Source organism: Ascaphus truei, chromosome 18 (assembly GCF_040206685.1).
Source record: "Ascaphus truei isolate aAscTru1 chromosome 18, aAscTru1.hap1, whole genome shotgun sequence".
Taxonomy (NCBI): domain Eukaryota; kingdom Metazoa; phylum Chordata; class Amphibia; order Anura; family Ascaphidae; genus Ascaphus; species Ascaphus truei.
In genome coordinates this window covers 36703055-36730492 of record NC_134500.1, presented here as the reverse complement: position 1 = coordinate 36730492, position 27438 = coordinate 36703055, and the positions used below count along the sequence as shown (strand labels likewise).

Here is a 27438-nt window from a genome sequence, read left to right as displayed (position 1 = left end):
TCTTGTTGCTGCTGGCACCACGAGGATCTCTGTCCTCTCTTGTTGCTGCTGGCACCACGAGGATCTCTGTCCGCTCTTGTTGCTGCTGGCACCACGAGGATCTCTGTCCTCTCTTGTTGCTGCTGGAACCACGAGGATCTCTGTCCTCTCTTGTTGCTGCTGGAACCACGAGGATCTCTGTCCTCTCTTGTTGCTGCTGCTGGCACCACGAGGATCTCTGTCCTCTCTTGTTGCTGCTGGCACCACGAGGATCTCCGTCCTCTCTTGTTGCTGCTGGCACCACGAGGATCTCTGTCCTCTCTTGTTGCTGCTGGCACCACGAGGATCTCTGTCCTCTCTTGTTGCTGCTGGCACCACGAGGATCTCTGTCCGCTCTTGTTGCTGCTGGCACCACGAGGATCTCTGTCCTCTCTTGTTGCTGCTGGCACCACGAGGATCTCTGTCCTCTCTTGTTGCTGCTGGCACCACGAGGATCTCTGTCCTCTCTTGTTGCTGCTGGCACCACGAGTGCAGGAAGAGTGTCTGTGTCTCCTCGAGTAGCTGCAGACCAGCATGCATCTGCCGCGCTCGCCCCCCCAACACGCGCACGCTCCCCCCCCCAACACGCGCACACTCCCCCCCCCCCCCAACACGCGCACGCCGCTTCACTTGTCCTGACGGCAGCCCGCAAATTTTCAAACTGGACAGGCATCAAAATTATCGGCCTGTCCGGTTGAAATCGCGGCGCCCCTGTAGCCAACCCGCGGCGCCGCGCACAGTTTGGGAAACACTGGTATATAGGATAAGAATATAGCAATGTAAAGCATATTTATATATCAATATGTATTTTTGTATAGGTCATCATATAGTTTTTATCTCTAAGCCAGCCCCCTTAAAGGGCGTATTACTCATTTTGAAATGAATAAAAATGTGATACCAAGCAATATGTTGGCAGAGGCCTGAGTTCCTTGTTGGAATTCTTTTCTCTCAAATTGTGCCATGGTGCTGATAAACTCATGTTGTTACTTTTTGAACCCTTGACTCATTGATTTTAATTCTATGCTTTGACAGCAACCATTTACAAAGTCACATCCCCTTCCTCCTCTGAAACAGGCTCTGGCACAACCCTTTTGATCCCTGCCCACTCTCTATAGCAGTGCACCAATTGTATCTAGTGACTGCCTGGTCACATGATCTTCCCCACAGAACTGACAAAATTGAGGCATTAAGGGGTCTGAAACAGCATTAGGATCTAAGAAGCCAGTTTGTTTGACTATTTTAGTCCGCCACTTTGTGTTGTCTTTGTAAGTTTTATGTCATCTTTCTATGTGACGAAATCTGTGTGAACGAACGTGTGAAACAGAGTATTGTATTGTATGTCTTTATTTATATAGCGCCATTAATGTACATAGCGCTTCACAGTAATACATGTGGTAATCGAATAAATAACAGATAATATAAATAACAGATCATGGGAATAAGTGCTTTAGACATAAACATAACATTAAGGAAGAGGAGTCCCTGCCCCGAGGAGCTTACAATCTAATTGGTAGGTAGGGAGAACGTACAGAGACAGTAGGAGGGAGTTCTGGTAAGTGCGTCTGCAGGGGGTCAAGCTTTATGTATCATGTGTTCAGAATATCCACAGTGCTATTCATATGCTTCTTTAAGCAAGTGTGTCTTAAGGTGGGTCTTAAAGATGGATAGAGAGGGTGCTAGTCGGGTACTGAGGGGAAGGGCATTCCAGAGGTGCGGGGCAGTAAGTGAAAAAGGTTTAAGGCGGGAGAGGGCTTTAGATAAAAAGGGGGTAGAAAGAAGACATCCTTGAGCAGAACGCAAGAGTCGGGATGGTGCATAGCGAGAAATTAGGGCTGAGATGTAAGGAGGGGCAGAAGAGTGTAAAGCTTTAAAAGTGAGGAGGAGAATGGAGTATGAGATGCGGGATTTGATTGGAAGCCAGGAGAGGGATTTCAGGAGGGGAGATGCTGAGACAGATCTAGGAAAGAGTAGAGTGATTCTGGCAGCAGCGTTTAGGATAGATTGTAGGGGAGACAGGTGAGAGGCAGGAAGGCCGGACAGCAGGAGGTTACAGTAATCAAGACGGGAGAGAATGAGGGCCTGAGTCAGAGTTTTAGCAGTCGAACAACAGAGGAAAGGGCGTATCTTTGTTATATTGCGGAGGAAAAAGCGACAAGTTTTAGAAATGTTTTGAATGTGAGGGGCGAATGTGAGAGAGGAGTCGAGTGTGACCCCTAGGCAGCGTGCTTGGGCTACTGGGTGAATGATCGTAGTTCCAACAGTAATGTGGAAGGAGGTAGTAGGGCCAGGTTTGGGAGGAAGTATGAGGAGCTCTGTTTTAGCCATGTTGAGTTTAAGGCGACAGAGGGCCATCCAGGATGATATAGCAGAGAGACATTCAGAAACTTTGGTCTGTATAGCAGGTGTACTGTAAGGTCGGGTGTTGAAAAGTATATTTGTGTGTCGTCAGCATAGAGGTGATATTTAAACCCAAAAGATGTTATTAGGTCACCTAGAAAGAGTGTGTACAGAGAAAAGAGAAGAGGTCCCAGGACAGAGCCCTGGGGTACCCCCACAGAGAGATCAATAGAGGAGGAGGAGGTGTTAGCAGAAGAGACACTGAAAGTACGATGGGAGAGGTAGGATGAGATCCAGGATAGAGCTTTGTTCCGAATACCAAGAGTATGGAGAATGTGAAGGAGAAGAGGGTGATCCACAGTATCAAATGCTGCAGAGAGGTCAAGTAATATGAGCAGAGTGTAATGACCTCTGTCTTTGACCTGGAATGTTTTCGCTTCTAGCTGATTTTATTGATCTTTCCTCATCCAATCAGCTCCAAATGAAAGTGTAAACAGGCCAGAAATTATGAGAAGCCTTGTTAGCAGTCTAAGATAAGCTCAGATTCTTACAGTGAACTTGTTTCTCATACTCATATGCCAAATGGCAGAATAGAAACATCACATTTAACCCCATAATGATTTTTTTTAGCTTACGTACATTTATCCAGTATTATTATGTATTACAAAATGACATCAGCTTTAGTATTGTTATATATTACAAAATGATGTCATATTAGTGACGCACAAGCCCCCCATAGAGGGAGGACACTTTAGTTTTTAGGGTATAAATATATGGCATACCGTGTTATCTGGGAGAGAGCTTTTTGTTTGGAAGCTGTCTCCACTGTGTGCACTCTGAATAAACTCATTTGATAACTAAAATGTTTTTTGTAACATTTTTACAACTTTCACAGAACTTTGCATCTTTGGTCCTCTTCTGCTGCACTGACAGACATTTAGTGAACCCCCGACTCAAATCTTGGCTAATTACTTATCATTGTGCGAATTCTATTGAAGCACATATTACAGGGGAAAAAAATGTAAAAAAAAATAAAAAAAACGACTGCTTTAAAAATGTCTCCCTAGTAACCAAATGCTTTGTGAGGTTTTTACATCTGTCGCTGAATCTCTTTCACGATAAGACTGTTTGTAAACCGTTGTGTATTCAGGGAAGAATTTAATCCGGTCTTGCTGGCTACTCACCTGGATGAACTGCACGCCCTGGATATCTAGAAGTCCTGCAAGCACTAAGGTAAAGGGCCATAGTGCCCCCACATATATTTATATGGTTGCCGGTGCCTCTGTTTATTTCTTATTGGTTACTAGGGGGGGCTGTTATGGGGTTTCAGTTGTGGAGGTCAAGTGGACCCCACTAGACTCCTAGCCCTTACCTGATAATTTGCCATATCATTCATGGACTTTCTAATGTTATCCAGTATTATATATACATGTCATGGAGGAATTTTGACCAATTCTGATGCATCACAATTATCCTGTTCTAAGGCGGGTGATCAAATGTTTATACTGTAAAAGAAAACCCTTCTGCATACAGTGAATATTCAATGAAGGGTCATTTTTATAATGTCTTCCGCCCCTCGTGACCTCGAGCTCCACTGTGCTCTAACCCAGGGGCGCTGAACTCCAGTCCTCCAGCCCCAACAGGACAGGTTTTCAGGATGTCCCAGCTTCAGCACTGGTGGCTCAATCAGAGGCTGTCAAAGACTGCGCCTCTGATTGAGTAGCCAGTGCTGAAGCAGGGACTAATTGAGCCACCAGTGCTGAAGCAGGGACTGATTGAACCACCTGTGCTGAAGCTCGGATATCGTGAAAACCTGACCTGTTGGGTGGGGGCTTGCGGACTGGAGTTGAGCCCCCCTGCTTGCCCTAACCCTTTTACTTGTTCTCTCGGTGTAGATTTTCTATATTATTCATGTATTCGCGCCCTGCGGCTGTGCCCGTGTCCCTGAGATGGGCAGCGATATAATAACTTTTCCAAAAGTGGAATTTCAATTTGCCGTTTTAATTTTTTTATATTTTGTAGTTTATTCCCACGGGGGGTCTCCAAAAAATGATAATCTTTCTTTTTAGTGACGGAGGCGCAAAGATTCCGATTTATACAGCGCCGCCAGATCTGTTCATAATGGTGTATTCTCATTTTATTCCCATCCTTTAGTGAGGAATACGTTATTTTCTTCCAAACGGATATTTTCTGTACTATTCCGCAGGATACACATACAGATATGTCTTTTATATAATAGTAATAACTTTATTTCATATAGCGCGCGTCTCCCAGTGCGACTCAGCGCATCACAATGACAGTATAGCGCGCGGTACGCAGCACATAGGAATGTTACACACACAGTCCCTGCCCCACAGAGCTTACAATCTGTTTTTGGTGCCTGCAGCACAGGGAGATAAAGTGACTTCCCCAAGGTCACAAGGAGCTGACGCCGGGAATTGAACCAGGCTCCCGTCCTCTTTTCCGAGTCAGCATCTTTACTCCTTCCTATATATTCTAAAAACACTTTTAATAAGAAGAAAATTAGAAGACTCCCCCCGCCCCCCTCCCCTTTTAAGGTTTCCAGGAGGCTTCTCCAAAAATACTGGACACAATGGTGAAAGGTGCGATGCGCTCGAGACGCACACACCTCCCTCACCTCTCCATGTTGTTTCCTCCTCCCCTTGGCCCCACCCCCACTCCTGGCAATTCCTCCTGATTGGCTGCATTTCCCAGCAGCAGCCAATCAGGATGGAGGAAGCTGTCCAGCTCCCTAACAACAGCCCTGTTCTCTCCCTGCTCGGGGAAATCCCGCGGCCCCCATGGGTCACTGTCACGGGGGACCAGAACTTTTAACACTGAAACCACCTGGATCCCTATCACCAGACAGGACACAATAATTGAATAAACTAAAGTTAATTCTGGCAAGCCAGCGAACACACAAAATACATAAACACAGTGACACACTCACCAACTGGGGGCCTGTGGGAGAGGAAACTAGCCTCAACTAGGTGCAGGGGCCGGCTCCGGAACGTTTGCCCTGTACAGCTTCTTCTCCGACTTCTCAGTGCTATTCCGCACAAAGCACTTTCGAAAATCCCGCCAGCCGTGTCTGCAATCAACTCCCAAACTGTTCTTGTTCTCTGATCGGCCGCGCTCCTTACATAGCCTTCGGTCTGCTATACTTTTCATGGAGCAGGAGCCGCCAGCCAATCAGAGCACGGATCGTGAGGCTGCAGCCAATCAGAGGACATAGGAGGTCCAGAGAGCCTAAGCAGGCCCTCGGAGGAGGGAGATGCTGGCGAGCAGGAAATTTGAACTGGCCAATGGGAATCGAGCCTACGGAACTGCGACCCATCAATGGTTTCCCCTGGCCAGTGCTATACCTGCCGCTGGGTAGGCGCCGCAGCGTCTCAGAGGAACAAAAGCTCTGCCCCACTGAGAGCCCGTCCCCGGACCTGGTAATCAGCCCTTCCCCGCTCACCATAGACCTGGTACTCAGCCAGTACCGGTATACACATACACGCTCAGAGAAGTAATACCGGTATACACATACACGCCCAGAGAAGTAATACCGGTATACACATACACGCTCAGAGAAGTAACACCGGTATACACATACACGCCCAGAGAGGTAATACCGGTATACACATACACGCCCAGAGAGGTAATACCGGTATACACATACACGCCCAGAGAGGTAATACCGGTATACACAAACACGCCCAGAGAGGTAATACCGGTATACACAAACACGCCCAGAGAGGTTATACCGGTATACACATGCACACCCAGAGAGGTAATACCGGTATACACATGCACACCCAGAGAGGTAATACCGGTATACACATGCACGCCCAGAGAGGTAATACCGGTATGCACAAACACGCCCAGAGAGGTAATACTGGTATACACATACACGTCCAGAGAGGTAATACCGGTTAACACATACACGCCCAGAGTGGTAATACCGGTATGCACATACACATCCAGAGAGGTAATACCGGTATACACATACACGCCCAGAGAGGTAATACCGGTGTACACATACACGCCTAGAGAGGTAATACCGGTATACACATACACGCCCAGAGAGGTAATACCGGTATATACATACATGCCCAGAGAGGTAATACCGGTATACACATACACACCCAGAGAGCTAATACCGGTATACACGTACACACCCAGAGAGCTAATACCGGTATACACTTACACGCCCAGAGAGGTAATACCGGTATACACATACACACCCAGAGAGGTAATACCTGTATATACATACATGCCCAGAGAGGTAATACCGGTATACACTTACACGCCCAGAGAAGTAATACCGGTATACACATACACGCCCAGAGAGGTAATACCGGTATACACAAACACGCCCAGAGAGGTAATACCGGTATACACATACACGCCCAGAGAGGTAATACCGGTATACACATACACGCCCAGAGAGGTAATACCGGTATACACATACACGCCTAGAGAGGTAATACCGGTATAAAGAAGAAGCAGGCACACGGTCTTAATCAAAAGGAGGTTTAATATGCCATAAAGACCAACGTTTCGGCAGTCTAATACTGCCTTTCTCAAGGTGAAGGCTACCAAACACTAAAAAACAGTTAACATATATATCACCCCCCTGATACTCACCCCTCCCTGTTCAGTCACATGACCACGACGCTGACGCTCACGTGATGACGTCAGAGCGACCACGTGGCGCCCCGTGGCGATGTTAGATGTCTAGGTCTGAATCCCTGGCAATACAGCATTCTGCAAAATGATGATATACTATCTGAGAGTTGCTGTGTACCACCAATGGTGGCATTCAAAAGAGGGAGGAATCTGGCGGATAGCCTGATACATGAAGATAATGAGGGTAACTACAGAACTATTCATTTTCTGCAGGGTGGCAGACCGGGTAACTTTAGATGCATGGTCTGTAACAGTCTGACTACCGTTAGTCAATTCAGTCACCCCCATAGCGGGAGGATCATAAAAATTAAAAATAGAATCACATGTAGATCTGAATATGTAGTGTACGTAATAAAGTGTCCATGTGGTCTTCTTTATGTGGGTAAGACCATAAGAATGTTAAAAACAAGGTTCATTGAACATAAAAGTGTAATCAGAAAAGCTACGGATCCCTCTATTCTTGTGCAACACTGTGTGGAACACAATCATAATGTTGCCTCTTTACGTATCATGGGTATCGAGTCAGTAGCACCTAGACAAGGCACTCCGGATAGGGAGACTTTCTTATTGAGACGTGAAGCATTCTGGATACATGCTTTAAATACCAGCAACGGTATAGGACTTAATGAGCAACAGAACTTAAAATGCTTCCTTAATAGAAGGTAATTTTTGTCTTCCTACAGGCATATTCGATCTTGCACCATCCATGGACTCTGCACTCACCTGTTGGGAAGATTATCCTTTTTTTGTATGGTTCTTTTCCCCTTCCCTCCCCCCCCCCTCCCCCCTTCCCTCCCCCCCCTTCCCCGTTTGTGTGTACCCATTTCTGACCCAGGTATACACACTAGTATATTTACAATACTGATGTACTGCTTATTCATATGTGGTGTTTCACTGTAACTATGCAGGATTATACTTATGTCATCAGCAGTATACAGTCACGTTTTTAATGTATACAAGTGTAACGGTTTTTGTGAACTGGCCTGACCCCCCCAATCTCATATTGGCCCCTGTGGTCTAACCAGTCCCCATTACGGTGTAGTGTCTGGTGGTGCACCTGTTGGCAACAGGACTCCTGAGTCTCCCGCATGATGGTGTATGGGGATTTGCCAACCCAGACAGGCAGCTGAGGTAGTGTGATGAGTCCTACCTAGATCCAGTGCAGCGCCTCCACCTCATCAGGGTCCCTTCGGTCACTCGGAGATGGTCCTGGCGAGGAACTCCTCTGTGGTGCCCCTCTCCGTGCAATAACTCCACACTTGCACGCGAGAGTGTTGTTAATCAAGGACATCTTTATTTGTACGGTGGGCCAGCTGCCCTCCACAATGGGGTGTATTCAGCCCTCCATTGTTCACCGTACTTCCCTTTGAAAGGTGTGTCCTCCTAATGTAGGGATTCCCTATCCCCGCAGGGATACTTCACCTGTGCCAGGTCCCTGGTCACAGTCTCATTAGTCCTTTTATTACCCTAACTCTGATCTTCCTCTGATAACTTCTAGTCTAGACAGAACAGAACTGAACTAACTTTTGCTCAGTGCTGTGCCTTATGTATCCTCTGGGGGCTGACACAACTCTGACATCACCAACCAGGGAGTCAGAGCCTGTGACCACTCCCATCCATACATAGGGCACCTCACCAGGATGTGAGGGCAAACCTCCATAATTACTGCTGGCATGCCCATAACTTACCAGGCCTTACTGTCAGCAGGAGAGATGACTGCAATCATTTTACAGCATGGTTACATTCTCCCCCTGGTGAATCCCACCGACCCCGGCTGGGACCTAAATTTGAACACCTTTCGTCAGGAAGCACTGTAAAATGGAACATCATTATTAGAACATCACACAGGTTCATAATAACACAAGGAAACAGTACACATCACGCCAAGCACGCCCCGACAAGCAGCCACGAGCCCGCGTAATGCCCTAGTACCTCCTAATAATAGTGTCTTGGGTCCGGTTTCTTTACCTCTCGACCCCCCATGTCTAGGACAGTCACATGGTAGCTATGCTGCGACCCCCTCTCAGGCCTGTATACTACCCTATGCTTGTATACGCTCCTCCCAATGCTCCAAACCCTTATAAGGTGCTCTATCCTCTCTTCTGCCTTGCTACCAGTAATGGCACCCCCTTTGTTGACCATGTACTCCTCAATGGTCTCCCTTAACCACTTGTCCCTATTCTCCTCTATCTCCTCCATGAGGGGTTCAGGAACATACGGGTACTCCAACCCATGAGAGTACTTGTACTTCGCAATGATCGCCCTTTCCGCCCTACTACTCCTAGTTAGGTTGGCGTTCCCTGCTTTCCCTGGTAACACCCATGATAGAGGCTCACCGGGGCCCATGGGCTCGATTTCGTTTCGGTCTATCATAAGCCACCGGTATTGCATCTCTTTCTTTCGTTCTGCGGGCGTGAAATCCCCTCTAGCCCACCAGTAGTCTACAATGTCATCTTTGCGTAGCAAAAACCGCGTGCGGTCCATCCAACCCACATACCCCTCAAATAAGGGCGCCCACCAGCGGGTCTCCCTGGGCTTCTCGTTCCACTCCTGAGAGTCCCCCTCGTCGGTACCTCCCCAGGAGCACACCCCGGAAGTCCCTGCAGAACGGGGCCTGGACCACCTCTCGTGTTTCGGGGCCTCCCCAGCAGGTATATCCTCCTCTTCCGGCACCCACCGGGACTTAGTTACCCGTCCCAATTGTCCTCCTCCCCGGGATCCCTCCCCGGAATCAAAACTACTCGTTCTATCCCCAGTCCGGTTTTCTCCAACCCCCAAAGACCCGTCCGACACCCCCAAGCTAGAGGATGATCCCCGGGAACAGGTGACTGGGACAGGGGCCTTAGCTAGGGCATGGGGTCGGGCATAGGGGTAGGCAGTCGGAAGCCGTGGGGTTCCGACCCGCTCGCCTTCCTGAGATTGTCCCGTACCACTGGACAGTGGTATCGCCGGTGGCGTCTCACCCCTCTCCGGTCTCCGCGTACTCCGGTTTTTCTTATTCAATCGGAAACCACCACCCGATCGCTGAGCTGCGTGTTCTCTGCTCCCACTGGTTCCGCCGCCTCTGCCGGAAACGCTGTCGTCACTGGAAGCGGAAGCGTCGCCATCTTGGGATGGACCCCCATGCGGGATCTCTTCCTCCACAATCAGGTCCGGTAGTCCCTCCGCGTCCACGTGTGCCGTCCGGGCCTGGCACGGCCTCTCCTCCTCTAACGGTGGTATCGGAGCCTGGCAAGGACAAGGGCTAGCCTTACCAGTCCGCAGGTGGGGCATTGATCGCCCGTTGCCACTGGACCCACCGGTCCCGAGAACAGCTGGGCTCCGCCTTTCCGGTTTCTGCTCCACCGGGGACACCCGACTCCGCCCACTGTCGCTGCCGGTAAGTGGCCGTTTAGTCCCGTTTCCCCCACCGGGCACTGCCATCGGCCAGACCAGGGTACTTATTGGCTCTTTGGGCCCCTCGTCCGAGGGATCCGCACTTAAGGTACTTGGGGTCACCGAGCGCGGCGACCGCCTTCTCTTCTCACGGTCGGTTGCCAAACCAACCACATCACACTCCTCAGGGTCTGTACTTTTAGTCCATTGCGCACCGGGAAACTCGCTGGACAGCATAGCAGTATTCCCCCCAGGATCATTGTTCTGTATGGGCACGAAGGTAGGCATGGGCCACAGATATTGTGTGGCACACTGGGGACAGCGCGCGGCAGTGCCCATGGCGCCGCCGGGCAGCCGGCATTGTAGGCAGAGGCCTACTACTGTCTCCGCGCCCCCCACACGTATCACTAGTACCCTGCCGGGTATCGCGTAGGGTTGGGTCGAAACCATCCGGTTCGCATCTGGGGAGCAGGCCATATTCTTGGTAGGAGCTACCCGTAATACTGGTCTGTCCTGAGCGCTGGTTCCGCACGAGTGACCAACAGGGGTTGAATGGTCAGCCACTTCTTGGATTAGCTCCGCCCTCCTCTGACACAATTGGAATCCGCCCCCGGTGGTAGCCATTATGGGCGGGTCCCACAAGGGAATAGGATGTCCTTTAATTAAGGCCGCGTCTCTCTCAGTCCTAGAGGGCCCGACCACAGCCTTCGCGCATTTTTCCCCAACAGGGTGGGGCTCTGTTTTTGCCGCCAACTCCAGCCGCTTCCTTGCAGCTGCCTTGCGTGCAAAGTATCCTTCTTTCTTGCACCCAATTTCAGCTGCCGGAACTTCTTTTGGTAGTGGTACCGGCAGCGCACCAGCTCCTGGGCCCACGGGGCATAGCTGGAAGCCACTCCCCCTGGTAGATATTAGGGGAGGGTCCCACAGACTAAGTGGTTGACTCAGCACTGGGGATGAGCGAGTCTCTGTCCATGAAGGCGCGGCTGCAGCTTTCACGCCATACTCCCCACGCGGTCTCCCAGAGAAGCGGGAGCCGCCATTTTGTAAGTCCTTTCCATCCGCCACAATTTCAATGTCCTCTACACAGTCCTCCAGGGCGGCGCCCCGTTGTCCTAGGCAGGACCAGAACGGTGCGGCCACAGCTTTCGCTCCACTCCAGAGCAGGCTTGAAAAAGACAGTTCAGCAACAGCTTGCTCTTCAGTGGGGCGCACGCCACGTGTGCTTTCCCCATTAACCTCCGGTCGCCATTTTGGACTATCCGCACCGCGCGAATCCTCCATTCTTGCGGTCGCCACTCTCTCGTAACAGTTATCGTACATGGGGGCTCCTCTCTGCGGGGCAGCCACCACACCGGTACAATAAAGATGTCTCTGATGCACCACCACATGTGTACCTAATGTAGGCTGGACTCATGTATGCACTACCTCAGGCTAGGCTCACTCTCTCAGTGTCTGCTGTATCTCCTTCCTCCCAGTCTGTGCTCCCTACGGTAAGAGGTCTGGAATGGGCTAGAGTACTCTGGGGCTTCCATGCAGTACTGGGGCGTCTACCTGTCTTGGTTAGCCTAGCGCAGACCCTCTCCAGGATTCCTGACCACGTTAACAGGCTATCCCTTTAGGCATCCTACCAACTAGCACTACCTCAAGGTGACTAGGACAGCTCTAGCCCGGCTCCAAACCTCCAACTCCTTTCAGGCCCCTAGGTCGTCCCTGCGAACTGACACACTCCATCAGCCCCCTTGACCGCCCCTAGGTCCGTCCCAACGCAGCACAAAGTGGCAGCAGACACTTCTCCCTGTTTCCAAGTGACCTAGCAAAAGCCTGTCCTGTTGACAGGTCTCTCTCAGCAGTGCCTCCAATTGTAACGGTTTTTGTGAACTGGCCTTACCCCCCCAATCTCATATTGGCCCCTGTGGTCTAACCAGTCCCCATTACGGTGTAGTGTCTGGTGGTGCACCTGTTGGCAACAGGACTCCTGAGTCTCCCGCATGATGGTGTATGGGGATTTGCCAACCCAGACAGGCAGCTGAGGTAGTGTGATGAGTCCTACCTGGATCCAGTGCAGCGCCTCCACCTCATCAGGGTCCCTTCGGTCACTCGGGGATGGTCCTGGCGAGGAACTCCTCTGTGGTGCCCCTCTCCGTGCAATAACTCCACACTTGCACGCGAGAGTGTTGTTAATCAAGGACATCTTTATTTGTACGGTGGGCCAGCTGCCCTCCACAATGGGGTGTATTCAGCCCTCCATTGTTCACCGTACTTCCCTTTGAAAGGTGTGTCCTCCTAATGTAGGGATTCCCTATCCCCGCAGGGATACTTCACCTGTGCCAGGTCCCTGGTCACAGTCTCATTAGTCATTTTATTACCCTAACTCTGATCTTCCTCTGATAACTTCTAGTCTAGACAGAACAGAACTGAACTAACTTCTGCTCAGTGCTGTGCCTTATGTATCCTCTGGGGGCTGACACAACTCTGACATCACCAACCAGGGAGTCAGAGCCTGTGACCACTCCCATCCATACATAGGGCACCTCACCAGGGTGTGAGGGCAAACCTCCATAATTACTGCTGGCATGCCCATAACTTACCAGGCCTTACTGTCAGCAGGAGAGATGACTGCAACCATTTTACAGCATGGTTACACAAGTATATTGCTGTATTAATTTCTGCACATATGCTTTATTAATAATTGGTTTGTGGTTTGTTTGCACTTACAGGGTGATGTGTGGAGTGTCTCACTCCTCCCTGCACAGGCTTTGATCCTGTGGCGACGGATTACATCATAGTTCAGCCCCGTGAGTACTGTCTTGTGTAGTGCACGCCCCCCCATTTCCCCCCAGACGGCTGACGTCATCGCGCTTTGCCGCGCTGACATCATCATGGGGGCATGATCATTCTGGGGAGAGGTGTGGCTGTGGCTATAGTCCAGTGGCATATTAAACCTCCTTTTGATTAAGACCGTGTGCCTGCTTCTTCTTTGTACTGGAACATTTGGGACTACAGGAGCTCCCCAGGACCAGCGCACCGGCAGCTAAGTACCCCACCTCTATTACCATTGATATTGAGTGCGTGTCTCATCCTCTGTCTATGTAATACCGGTATACACATACATAGTTACATAGTTACATAGTAGATGAGGTTGAAAAAAGACTTCCGTCCATCAAGATCAACCTATGCTAAATTTAGACAACAGATACTTTATCCTATATGTATACTTATTGATCCAGAGGAAGGCAAACAAAAAACCCCATTAAGGGGAAAAATTAATTCCTTCCTGACTCCAAGAATTGGCAATTGGATTAATCCCTGGATCAACATCCTTCCCATGTATACTTATTTGGTATATCCCTGTATACCTTTCCCATCTAAAAAGATGTCAAACCTTTTTTTGAACAAATCTATTGTATCTGCCATCATAGTCTCCATTGGTAATGAATTCCACATTTTAACTGCCCTTACTGTAAAGAACCCTTTCCTTTGTTGCTGGTGAAATTTCCTTTCCTCCAACCTTAAGGGATGGCCCAGAGTCCTTTGTACTGCCCGTGGGATGAATAGTTCTTTTGAAAGCTGCTTGTATTGTCCCTGAATATATTTGTATATAGTTATCATATCCCCTCTTAGACGCCTCTTTTCTAATGTAAATAAATCTAATTTAGCTAGCCTCTCCTCATAAGTTAGAATGTCCATCCCCTTTATTAATTTGGTGGCTCTTCTCTGCACTCTCTCTAGTTCCATAATGTCTTTTCTTAGGATTGGTGCCCAAAATTGTACTCCATATTCAAGGTGAGGTCTTACTAATGCTTTGTAAAGGGGCATAATTATGTTTACTTCTCTTCCATCCATTGCCCGTTTGATGCAAGACAAGATCTTGTTTGCCTTTGCAGCTACTGCATGACATTGGGCACTATTGCTAAGCCTGCTGTCTACAAGTGTCTAAACTATTGTTAAGCCTGCTGCCTAAATAATTCTCCATCCAGGATTCCCCCAATATATCTCCATTTAATTTGTAAGTCGCCTTTTTATTCTTGTATCCCAAATGCATAACCTTACATTTATCTGTATTAAACCTCATCTGCCATTTACCTGCCCACGTTTCCAGTCTCTCCAAGTCCTTCTGAAGAGAAATTACATCCTGCTCTGATTCTATTACCTTAAACAATTTAGTATCATCAGCAAAGATGGAGACTTTGCTCTCGATCCCAACCTCAAGGTCATTAATAAACAAGTTAAAAAGCAGGGGTCCCAGTACCAATCCCTCAGGTACTCCACTCACGACTTTAGCCCAACCTGAAAAAGTTCCATTTATGACAGCCTTCTGTTGTCTGTCCTTTAACCAGTTTTCAAGCCAGGTGCATATATTATTACTGAGTCCAATTTTCTTTATTTTGTACACCAACCTCTTGTGTGAAACCATATCAAAAGCCTTTGCAAAATCTAAATAGACCACATCAACTGCATTACCCTGGTCTAAATTCTTACTTACTTCCTCAAAGAAATAAATAAGGTTAGTTTGGCAAGATCTATCCTTCATAAATCCATGCTGACTATTACTAATAATTTTGTTTTCCATTAGGTATTCCTGAATATTATCCCGTATTAAACCTTCAAGTAGTTTCCCTACTATTGAAGTCAGTCTTACAGGTCTGTAATTTCCCGGTTGTGATCTAGCTCCCTTTTTAAATATAGGCACCACATCTGCTTTACGCCAATCTTGTGGTACTGAGCCTGTGGAAATGGAGTCCTTGAATATTAAATATAATGGTTTTGCTATTACTGAGCTTAACTCCTTGAGAACTCTTGGATGTATACCATCGGGGCCAGGTGCCTTATTTACTTTAATTTTTTCAAGTCGCTTATGAACTTCTTCCTCAGTTAACCAATTGTTCATTAATATGGAGGTTGTGGCTTCCTCCTGCGGCACTACTATTGAACTTGATTCTTCCCTGGTAAACACAGAGGCAAAGAATTTGTTTAATACCTCAGCTTTTTCCTTATCTCCAATAATCTGCCTCTCATACACGCCCAGAGAGGTAATACCGGTTGTGAAGATTGAGATAATGTGTGTGGCTACCATCACCTCCATTTTGGCCTAACCGCCATTTTGAGTGTTTGCTTGTATGTATGCTTATCCGTTTATTTGTTTCTGTGAATAATTGATTCTGCAGAGTATCGCTTCTGGATGTAACCCACCCTTGTGTAATTCCTACGAGTCATGTAATAAATTGAAATAGCATTCGTAAGCGATTTCTCCTGCATTAGATATTTCTGCTGACCGTAGGATCTGTTATCTGACAGCTACAGTACATACAGGGCTGGACACAGTAACTCCCTTATGTCACAAGGTTAAGGGCGGCCCACTACTATGGTATATAGGATAAGAATATAGCGTATGCAGCATATTTATGTATCAACCAATATGTATTTTTGTATGTCATCATATTATTATTTATCTCTAAGCCAGCCCCCTTAAGGGGTGTATTACTCATTTTGAAATGTATAAAAATGTGATCCAAGCAATATGTTTTCAGAAGCCTGAGTTCCTTGTTGGAATTTTTTTCTCTCAATGGTGCCATGGTGCTGATAAACTCATTTGTTACTTTGAACCCTTGACTCATTGATTTTATTTCTACGCTTTGACAGATGGTGGCCCTTGAATAGGGACACCCAACACCTCGGGAGCAGGAAACCCAGACGGAGCAGCTGCCTACATTACTCAAACGTGCACACTTGGAATAAGGTATGGCTTTATCCTTTTTAACAAATAAAGCCGTTAGATTAATTGTTTGAGTAATCTGTAGACAGTTTGTTCTTTATGGGCAACCTACCTGAGTGACGGGACACCCTGTATCACGTGAGTTTATCAATATTATACTGATCAGGTATTGTTGTTGTTGTTTTTATATTATTGCCATAAACTCAGGTTACACCTTATGCCAAATGGCAGGCCAATTCAGGGCTCAGAAGGTGTAATAATTAATAAGGTGTTAAGTCTCCTAGAACTTGGGGAGAGAACTATTGTTAAGGAACAGCAGGTAACTATTTTTAAGGCCACTGGTCCTTAACTCTATATTCTACTTATATTATACCAAGGGTTGGGGCACCTTATTGGTATCCGATCGACTAACGTTGATCGGGGATAGGTCAGATTATACCTTATGCTAAATGGCAGGCCAATTCAGGGCTCAGAAGGTATAATACAGTACATGGTCAGCTAACGTTGATCGGTGTAATACAGGAGAATTATGGGGAAACCTACGTTCTCAGCAGTCGCCGGCGAAGGGTACGTCCCTTGAAATTATGTGTGGACTTTATGGCAATAAAATGTTTTAAAAATGGATATTTAGTGACATAGAATATATAAAATAAGAAGGAAAGTGAAACATATCAGGCTCTGTTTTAAAAATAACTGCAGCATTAGTGGACCCACCTTTTTCTAATCCCTTTTTTCCTCACCCCCCTTTTTCCTCATCTCCCTTTTCTCACCCTTTTTCACTGAAAAGGAGTTCCATGTTTGTGAGGCACAGGAGTTACATGTCTGTGAGACATGGAAGTTAATTATTAACCTAGGAAGAAATGGCTTGAATTTAAGAATGTTAAAGTAGTTTTTTAGGAATGAATGCATTAATACGGCATAGAAAAAGAAGGGGACATCCTCTTTAAATGTTTTTTGTTTTTATCTTGGAAAGCTCATAGAAACTAGTTTGATGGCATAATAATATACATGTCATGGAGTAAAGTGTTTGTGTGTCACTCTGATAGTTAATGTATGTATGTATGAATGTCTTTATTCATATAGCGCCATTAGTGTACATAGCGCTTTACATTGTCACGTACATTGTCACGTCAGTACTAATCATAAAAATAACAAATAATCTCTTGTAAAAGGGTCATTTAAGTTTAAACCCTTTTGTCAAAGTGTATTAAGCCTGCTGCCATTTACAAGGCATGACAGTAGCATTTAAAATAAACCTAGGAAGTATTGTATGTTAAAGTCTGTTAGTGTAATATTTTAAAAGAGAATGAAAATTTGGCAGTTCAAATTCCCTGACTCAAGTATGAATTTGTATTTTTTACTGTGGCTCATTTTTGTTCCTGGGCGTAGGAGATACTGTGTTACAATATTTAAATGAAGTTTTAAATTTAAATTTTATGTGCTGATTTAGAGGAGTCAGGACTAAAAGCAAGGTATATCTAGAATGCAAAGTTTTAAAAAGTAAATGTTTATTTTTTATTTAAACAAAAAGAAAGAGTCTGATCTTATGGAGTAAGGAAGCTTTATTAAGTTTTACTCTGGCCCACGAGATTAAGATCATGTTGGAGTTTTGTAGAAAGGAGAATGAATGTTGATGGAAGATAAACTCAGAGAACGTGTGTATGTGGGTGTGTGTAATAAAGATAAGGAATTAGAAATATATACTGTAGTAAATAAAACAATAAGATTTTTTATAGGAAGGGTTGCAGAGATGGTTTTGTTTTTGTTTTTTAGTTATCAAGGTTTCTCTGTTCAAACTTATAATAGGAAACTAACGGTTTGTTTTCTTAAATACACTGCTCGTCTGATTTTTGAACAGCAGTCATTTAAAAGAGGGAAGGTTAAAAGCAGCCAAGCGGGCTGGCCCCCCTCCTCCAGCTTAAGGAATGTACAAAGACCACGTTCCAGACATGAAAAGTTAACTAGAAGCTGAAAAAGAAAAAAAAAATGTTTAAAAGCAGCTTAGTTATAGTATGGGGAAAGAGAATGATTCTGTAATGTATTTATTTTTGGACTAAGTTTATTGGCCAATACACACTCAGCAGAAATGCTTTAGATGGCATAGCCCCTATTATGGAGGAATTATTACAAGAAGGGGTTATAATCCCCACATGCAGTATCCAAATTACCTCTACGCAGAAACCAGTAAACACATTTAAATTCTATTTGTTCTAATTAGGAGATGTTTTTTTAATTCAATTTGTTATAATTGTTTTATTAACAATAAAATAATATTTAATATGTATTTCCATATTTAAATAGTGTCAAAAGTATACTCTGTACTTCACAAAGCGTACAATATAAACGAGTAAGCATAAAGTCAGATATGAAATAATTTTTCCTATAAAATTAACTGCATATGTGATGTATTTTTATAACTTTTAACCATTACCTCTCCTTTCACTCCAAAAGGTGTCTCAATTTGAACCCTGATCTATAGCCTCTCATTTTAAACAATGCAACTGTAGGCAATCTGGATTTTATTTTTTAAAGCAGTAGCTATTGTCAAATTCATGATATATATATATATATATATATATATATATATATTTAAATCTCAAGCTGCTGATGTTTTAAATACCATCATTCTTTATGTAGTATATTGTTCACATGTCATAGGATTTGCATATGAACAAGAGAGGATAATTTATATGATTTTCCATACCACACCTGTCTATATGCTGACTCTGTCTATTTTGTTCATTGCAACATTACCTTATGTGTGTTGTTTTGTTATTTATCCTTGAACATCCCTTGCTGATATGACTCCATTCATATTGTGTTGTGTTTTGGTGATGTCTACTCATTGCTACACATAGCAACATGTTATTTCATGAATATTCATGTAGAGAGGGATATACCCCATCTCTTTACATTTTCCAGCATAACTATTGGATAGCTTTATTTTGAGCCTGTTTGGGAACTAAGTATTAATGTGATAAGCTGCTACTACGCAGTGTTTTGTGGTGAAGCTAATTAGCATTGTTAGTATATTATGGACACTGGCCCCTCATGTTCTGATAGGGGTTTACACTCGTGTTCATATTAGTGTAACGGTATTTCTGAACCGGTCTGACCCACCCAATCTCACATTGGCCCCTGTGGTCTAACCGGCCCCCATTACAGTGTGGTAGTGTCTGGTGGTGCACCTGTTGGCAACAGGACTCCTGAGTCTCCCGCATGATGGTGTGTGGGGAGGACCCGTCCAGACAGGCAGCTGAGGTAGTGTGCTGAGTCCTACCTAGTTCCAGTGCAGCGCCTCCACCTCATCAGGGTCCCTGCGTCCGCATGGGGATGGTCCTGTTGAGGAACTCCTCCGTGGTGCTCCTCTCTGTACATTCACTCCACACATGTACACGAGAGGGTTCGTAATTGAGAACATCTTTATTGAGTGATGTGGGCTAGCTGCCCCTCGCAGTACATTCTTAGCCACTCATGTCCAGTCAGTGCCTCCCTTTAAAAGGTGTGTCTCTCCTTAGATAGGGATTCCCTATCCCCGAAGGGATCACTGCCCTGTGCCAGGTCCCTGGACACAGTCTCCTCTTCAGTTACTATAACATAACTAGAACTCTTATTAACTTAGGCTAGTACTAGAACTTGAACTCCTGCCAGAACTGGGCGCAGATCTAACTTTAGACTCAGTGCTGTGCCTTATGTACACTCTGGAAGCTGACACACCTCTGACATCACTAACCATGGAGTCAGAGCATGTGACTACTCCCATCCATACACAGGGCACCCCACCAGGGTGTGAGGGCAAACCTCCATAATTACTGCTGGCATGCCCACAACTTACCAGGCCTTACTGTCAGCAGGAGAGATGACTGTAGCCATTTTACATGACCGCTACATTAGCATTTTCGTTTAACGTATACTGTCTGTTTCATTCACATGGGGACTCTTTTATTTATGGTTTATTAGTTGTCATTTTATGCATTTCGTCAGTTTTTAGCTTGTAAAAAAGTTGTATACGTTTTAGTTGTGTTATAGTTAAGTTTATGTGGATATTTCCCATTTGGTCTGTAATAAATTTGATATTAGTGGTATTAGTTATTTAACTGGTACTTTATGTATATTTTACAGTTTACAACGAGTGCAAGCTTCAGGGACTTTTAGTGACAACCTCTTGTCACTTATCAGTGTTCTCTTACGAAATTTCCCTATGCACCGTTGATTTCTTTCTTTTGTAGTTGGTGAGCAAGGTATTTTTGTGTTTATTTTATATACGGATGCCAAGATAGTGGTGAAAAACAAAAACATTTGTGCTGATACTAAATTATAGTGGTTAAAAGCGCTCTCCTTGTGCTTTTATTAATGAAATGTTTAAGTCTCTCCAAACTTAGGTGCAGCTTATACAGTCTACCAAGGAGAATACAAAGCAGCATCATTGCAAGAAAAAAGTGCCGGCACCACCGTAAACAGCTAACAAAGATAAAGAATCATCAAGCCAGTGTTTTGACGGGTTTTTCCCTGACCACTGACCAACAGTTCGTGTATCTAGGCACAATAATCCTAGAATATTTAACCACCGAGGAATTAAGACTTCAGGCAAGACCCGGTCTTAAACGAACAATTTGTTTTTTCTGGACTCAATATTATTTTTTTTATGCTTAAAAGTTGTGTTTTTAAGATGTATGCACCGCTAGGCAAGATCAGCCTACGCCATCCAGATGATGACAAGGGATGATCAGTTTTGAAATATTTGCAATGTTTATTGTTTTATGGTCACATCATTTTGCAGACAATCATACAATCTTGCACAATGCTACACAGGTTTATGGGTCACAAGGGAATATATACAATGAATCCCTGCCATACGCTAGTGGCCCCAATGACGTAAGAGAGAATTACATTTAACCCCTTGAGTAGGGATACCTTACACTAATGCCGAATTTAAAAAATGAAATGTTAATTTGAATTTGTTTACAGGGAACTTTTTTTTAAACTTTTAAACCGAATTCCACTGGTAAATGAGGTTCCTTTAGGTGGATTTTGCACTGGGAACAACAAATCAATTTATGGGTCAGGTGTCTCCACCAACCAATGAAATTTGTGTAAAAATGTATTTACAGCCCTGAACTAAAAATTAACAGGGAGGATGTGGTCTTAATTTTTCAGTTTTAATTAAGATAGTAAAAGGTGCTTGCACAAATTCTAGTTTACCTAGGGGAGTGTATTGGCTTTGTGGAAAATGGGCCTACAGAGTATTACCATGTGGTTGGACAGGGTCCTGCTATCTAGGTACAGTTGTACCTGCCTTTACAATGACCCACTGGCAGGATCAGGAATAGCAGAGCCACTTCCAACGCACAGGGGTTGAAAAGCAGTCTATGGAAAGAACAATTTTGTGCTAGCTTATTTCCTAATGTACTGTAGGAGTTGGGTTGCTATATGACAGGTTCAATGTACTTACGGATGTACTGTATGATGTTCTCAATCATACAACTACATTCATTAATTTACTTAATCAAGAACAGGTACAGATTAGATTAATGGCCCTCCAGAATAGAATGGCTCTGGACTATATTTTAGCGTGTGTGCCCGAGTTAAAGAGCAATGTTGTGTTTTTTAGAGATCAAAGTGGTAAGATTGAGCCTGAGGTAGAGAAGATTGCAGAGATACAGGAGAGATTAAGGAAAGGTGGAGATAAGAGGTATGTTTTGTTAGGAATTACCATGTTGGTTGGTTTTCTAGAAGTGAAACTGATGAATGGATTTGTCTGTGTGTTTGCAGTTCTGATTGTTTTGTATGTCTGTGCCATGTGCAGTAAAACCATACTGCAAAGGTGTGTAACACCCTCTACCCAGGCCATGCCACTGATCACAGACGACACTACGGAAGATGCAATCTCAGAAGGAAAAGTCAGTCCTCCTCAATGGAATACAGATGAAGATGATGGTTAGAAAGACCAACCTGGCTGATATGATAGCCAGCAGCTCTGTGAGTTTCCAGAACTATCAAAGCCATGCAAATATGGACCCTCTAGGCCAGTGCAACGCTTCTGAGTTTTATCTGAATTATCCTTAAAAGACTATGTTTTCAAGAATAAAAAGAGAGGACTGTGAAGATTGAGATAAAGTGTGTGGCTATCATCACCTCCATTTTGGCCTAACCGCCATTTTGAGTGTTTGCTTGTATGTATGCTTATCCGTTTATTTGTTTCTGTGAATAATTGATTCTGCAGAGTATCGCTTCTGGATGTAACCCACCCTTGTGTAATTCCTACGAGTCATGTAATAAATTGAAATAGCATTCGTAAGCGATTTCTCCTGCATTATATATTTCTGCTGACCGTAGGATCTGTTATCTGACAGCTACAGTACATACAGGGCTTTACACAGTAATTCCCTTATGTCACAAGGTTAAGGGCGGCCCACTACTATGGTATATAGGATAAGAATATAGCGTATGCAGCATATTTATGTATCAACCAATATGTATTTTTTGTATGTCATCATATTATTATTTATCTCTAAGCCAGCCCCCTCAAGGGGTGTATTACTCATTTTGAAATGTATAAAAATGTGATCCAAGCAATATGTTTTCAGAAGCCTGAGTTCCTTTTAGAAATTCTTTTCTCTCAATGGTGCCATGGTGCTGATAAACTCACCTGTTACTTTGAACCCTTGACTCATTGATTTTATTTCTACGCTTTGACACGGTATACACATACACGCCCACAGAGGTAATACCGGTATACACATACACGCCCAAAGAGGTAATACCGGTATACACATACATGCCCAGAGAGGTAATACTGGTACACATACACGCCCAGAGAGGTAATACCGATATACACATACACGCCAGAGAGGTAATACCGATATACACATACACGCCCAGATAGGTAATACTGGTATACACATACACACCCAGAGAGGTAATACCGGTATACACATACACACCCAGAGAGGTAATACCGGTATACACATACACGCCCAGAGAGGTAATACACATACACGCCCAGAGAGGTAATACCGGTATACACATACACACCCAGAGAGGTAATACCGGTATACACATACACGCCCAGAGAGGTAATACCGGTATACACATATACGTCCAGAGAGGTAATACCGGTATACACATACACGCCCAGAGAGGTAATACCGGTATACACATACACGCCCAGAGAGGTAACACCGGTATACACATACACGCCCAGAGAGGTAACACCGGTATACACATACACGCCCAGAGAGGTAATACCGGTATACACATACACGCCCAGAGAGGTAACACCGGTATACACATACACGCCCAGAGAGGTAATACCGGTATACACACACACGCCCAGAGAGGTAGTACCGGTATACACATACACGCCCAGAGAGGTAATACCGGTGTAGCACTGTTTCTTCCCACCAGTGGGAGATACACAGCCTCTGCTACCTGTGTGTGGTGCGATACCTGTTAGGACCAGGAGAGCTGAGTTGGATCTGCAATGTAGTGGAGAGGGCAGGGCAGGCTTAGGTTCTTTCTGTTGTTCGTCTCACTGGTATTAGCGCCTCCGGCCGTAGTGGGTTCCAGGGTGTCCACAAGTCAGCCCCCACTATTGCATTGCATTGTATTGTATGTCTTTATTTATATAGCGCCAAAAGTGTACTCAGCGCTTCACAAAGAATACAGTACAGGGAATTAAAATGATACAATAAGTGCAGCAAAATCAGACAATAGGAAAGGAAATCCCTGCCCCTAAGAGCTTAGAATCTAACAGGTATGGTGGGAGACTTACAGATACAGCAGGTGAGGGAATAAGTGCTGTGTATGGCAGTGCTTGGCCACAATGGGTGGTAGGAGTGACTGTGGGTGTGGGACAGTAGCCATGAGTGCAGGCTGTTGGGATGCTTAACTTGTGGGGCGAGTCTTAAGGTTAGTCAGTATTAAATCAGAAGGTTAACACCATTTACAGGGGAAGAGATGGCAGGCAGCATGGGTGATATCAGGTTTGTGTCTTGGTTTATGCTTAGGGAAGATCCCCAGCAGCAGGAAGGAGTAGATAGAGGGTATGAATAGAGGATTTGTGTGGGTGCTTTTTATTGCGGGATAAAGAAGTTGTTGGGAGACAGGTGTATAAATAATGGTGCCGTGGGGAGTGGGGAAATTGGAGAGAACAGAGAAATTCACAAAGTAGTGAGGAAACAGTAAGCAAAAAAAGCAATAGGGAGAGCATGGTGAGATGCAGGAGGAGACAGTCCAGGTATTGGAGGATAGGAAGAGTACAAAGAATCATAGCATTTAGAAAATCAAGTTCTCACAGCTGCAGAGTTGTTGTTGTGCAAAGTCCAGATCTTCCTCCAATCTTCACCTCCAATTTCAACTCCAAAATTAACTCCAACCACTTTCAATTGCATACTTCTCCCTCCTGCCCAAAGATTGATACTTAGACAGGAGTGATAACAAGGGTCTTAATTGTATAGCAGGCATCCACTGCAGATCTCCTTACAGCTACATTCACTACAAATTTATGCTGTCCTGCTTCAACTCTGCCCTCTCAGGCTAAACAAACCTACTTTTCATCACTAATCAACACACACAAGTCTAACCCACGCCGACTCTTTGCTGTCTTTGACTCTCTACTCAGACCACCCTCGACTGCCTCCTCTTCTTCCTCCATCTCACCTCAGGACTTTGCTGACTTTTTTAAGGAAAAGGTGGAATCCATACGTCAGAACATCCCATCTGTTGCCTCCTCCCATCCCACACCGCTTCCCAACTCTCCTCCTGCCTTTCTTGACACTTTTTCCGCTATCTCGGAGGAGGATGTGTCACTGCTGATCTCCTCTTCTCCCTCTACCACTTGCCCTCTTGATCCCATTCCCTCCCATCTCCTAAAACCTCTTGCTCCTTCTATAATCCCTTTGCTCACACAGATCTTTAACTCTTCCTTCTACTCTGGTACCTTTCCATCCTCCTTCAAGCATGCAACCGTTATACCATTACTCAAAAACAGCAAGCTTGACCCTACCTGTCCTTCAAACTATCGACCTGTCTCCCTCCTGCCTTTTGCCTCCAAACTCCTTGAACGTCTTGTATTCTCTCGATTGCTACACTTTCTCAACATCTATTCTCTTCTAGACCCTCTACAATCTGGCGTCCGCACTGCTCACTCTACTGAAACAGCTCACACTAAAATAACTGACGACCTCCATGCTGCCAAAGACAGAGGTCATTACACTCTGCTCATATTACTCGACCTCTCTGCAGCATTCGACACCGTGGACCACCCTCTTCTCCTTCACATTCTCCATACTCTTGGTGTTTGGAATAAAGCTCTATCCTGGATCTCCTCTTACCTCTCCCATCGTACTTTCAGTGTCTCTTTTGATAACACCTCCTCCTCCTCTATTGATCTCTCTGTGGGGGTACCCCAGGGCTCTGTCCTGGGACCCCTTCTCTTTTCTCTTTACACACTCTCTCTAGGTGACCTAATCACATCTTTTGGGTTTAAATATCACCTCTATGCTGACGACACACAAAGTTACCTTTGGAGTCAGGAAGGAATTAATTTTTCCCCTTAATGGGGTTTTTTGTTTGCCTTCCTCTGGATCAATAAGTATAGATATAGGATAAAGTATCTGTTGTCTAAATTTAGCATAGGTTGAACTTGATGGACCTACGTCTTTTTTCAACCTCATCTACTATGTGTCACGCATGTATGCCCGCAGACCTGGCTAGACCCCAGGACCGAGGTGGGAACGGTATGATACCACACACCCACAGCAGTGGGAGCAAGCCCGGAGGGTGGTATAGCGTTGCTGGGCCTGTAGTAAGAGTTGTTAGAGTATACTTGCAACGCTTGGGATTGTCCAAAAGAATAGTCGTGTCCGTGTGCCAGATCCAGGAGTCCAGAGGTTAACGTAGTAGATGTAGCAGTGTTCACATGGATACCAGAGAGCAGAGTAGTCCATGACGAGCAGGGGTCAAAACCGGGGAGATCCAAGATAACACAGGAGCAGGATACAGGGAGTACACGGAGAGAGCAAAGCATAGGTCAGGTACACACAGGGAAACAGGAACTATGCAGAGCGGGGAAGAAGTGGACAGACAGGGATTATAAAGGAGGAGTTACCAATGGGAAAGAGGGGAGGAGTAGAGTGAGAAGTGGGAGATGACAAGGATTGGACAGGAGGAGAAGAGGAGGAGGAGACAGAAGGGGCGGACAGGGGAAAGGCCTGAAGGGATTGGGAGGCGGGGACCTGGGAAACAGGACAAGAGGAACCTGTGCGTGCGCCCTCTGTCAGGTGGGAGTGTGCGTGCACTGGTTGCAACACAGCAAGGGATCGCATGGAGCAAGGGAAGACCGCAGGGGGCGGACAGAGCTCAGCGAAGGGGAACATGCGCGCGACCCGAGACTGCGCGATGGCGTACAGCGGCATAGCGGAGGAGACAGGTGAGTCAGGGAGAGCCATGGCGGAGCATGTGCGCATGCCCTCCGAGGACTGGGGGAGTGCATGCACCGGACGCGTCACCAGGCGCGCGGAGCGCCACGCCAGGAGGAGGCAACGGATCGGGTGGCACCACAGGGGCAGGTAACGCTGTGACCGCGGGAGTAATGGAGCAGGGAGGATCAAAGCAGGGGCTCAGGGAACGCATGGGTATACGGGACCTGCGAGGAACGCGCTGCGGCAGGGGAAGAGAGGTAGAAGGTAAGGGAGCAGAGTGGGAAGGAGTAACAGGAGATGGGAGAGAGGGACAAGGAATGTCCTGAGTCGTCACAGTATCCCCCCCTTGAGGATCAATCTCCGAGTGATCCAACCATGGCTTAAGGGGTAACTTCTGGTGGAACTGGGAGAGTAGCCTTGGGGTGTGGACGTGATGTGCAGTTACCCAGGACCATTCCTCAGGACCGTAACCCTTCCAATGTACCAAAAACTGAAGTCCCTTTTTGGACAAACGCGAGTTGATGAGAGATTGTATTTCATATTCCTGTTGGCCCAGGGTGGACACTGGCTTGGGTCTTCGAGAGGGGACCGGAAAATGAGGACTGGACACGAATTCCTTAAGGAGGGAAACATGGAATACTGACGGAATTTTCATAGAGGGAGGAAGATCAAGACAATAGGCTACTGGATTAACCTTCTCTAAGATTTTAAATGGTCCCAAGAATCTAGGGGACAGTTTGGGTGAAGGAGTCTTGAGCCTAATATTTTTGGACGACAGCCAGACCAGATCACCTGGTTTGAAAGAAGGGTCCTTTTTGCGGTGACGATCAGCCTTGGTCTACAGTTTGGCAACCGCAGACTGTAAGGATTTGAGAATCTTTTTCCAGGATTCTT

General features: G+C 45.7%; 1 long non-coding RNA gene across 1 annotated transcript; it reads left to right on the top strand.

Annotated features, from left to right (window-relative positions):
• The first annotated feature begins 3522 nt into the window (after window positions 1–3522).
• On the top strand, window positions 3523–22763 carry LOC142469160 (uncharacterized). Its single transcript, XR_012788975.1, has 3 exons — window positions 3523–3588; window positions 16048–16144; window positions 20503–22763. It is a non-coding gene; the product is annotated as an uncharacterized LOC142469160 (long non-coding RNA).
• Window positions 22764–27438: the final 4675 nt, after the last annotated feature.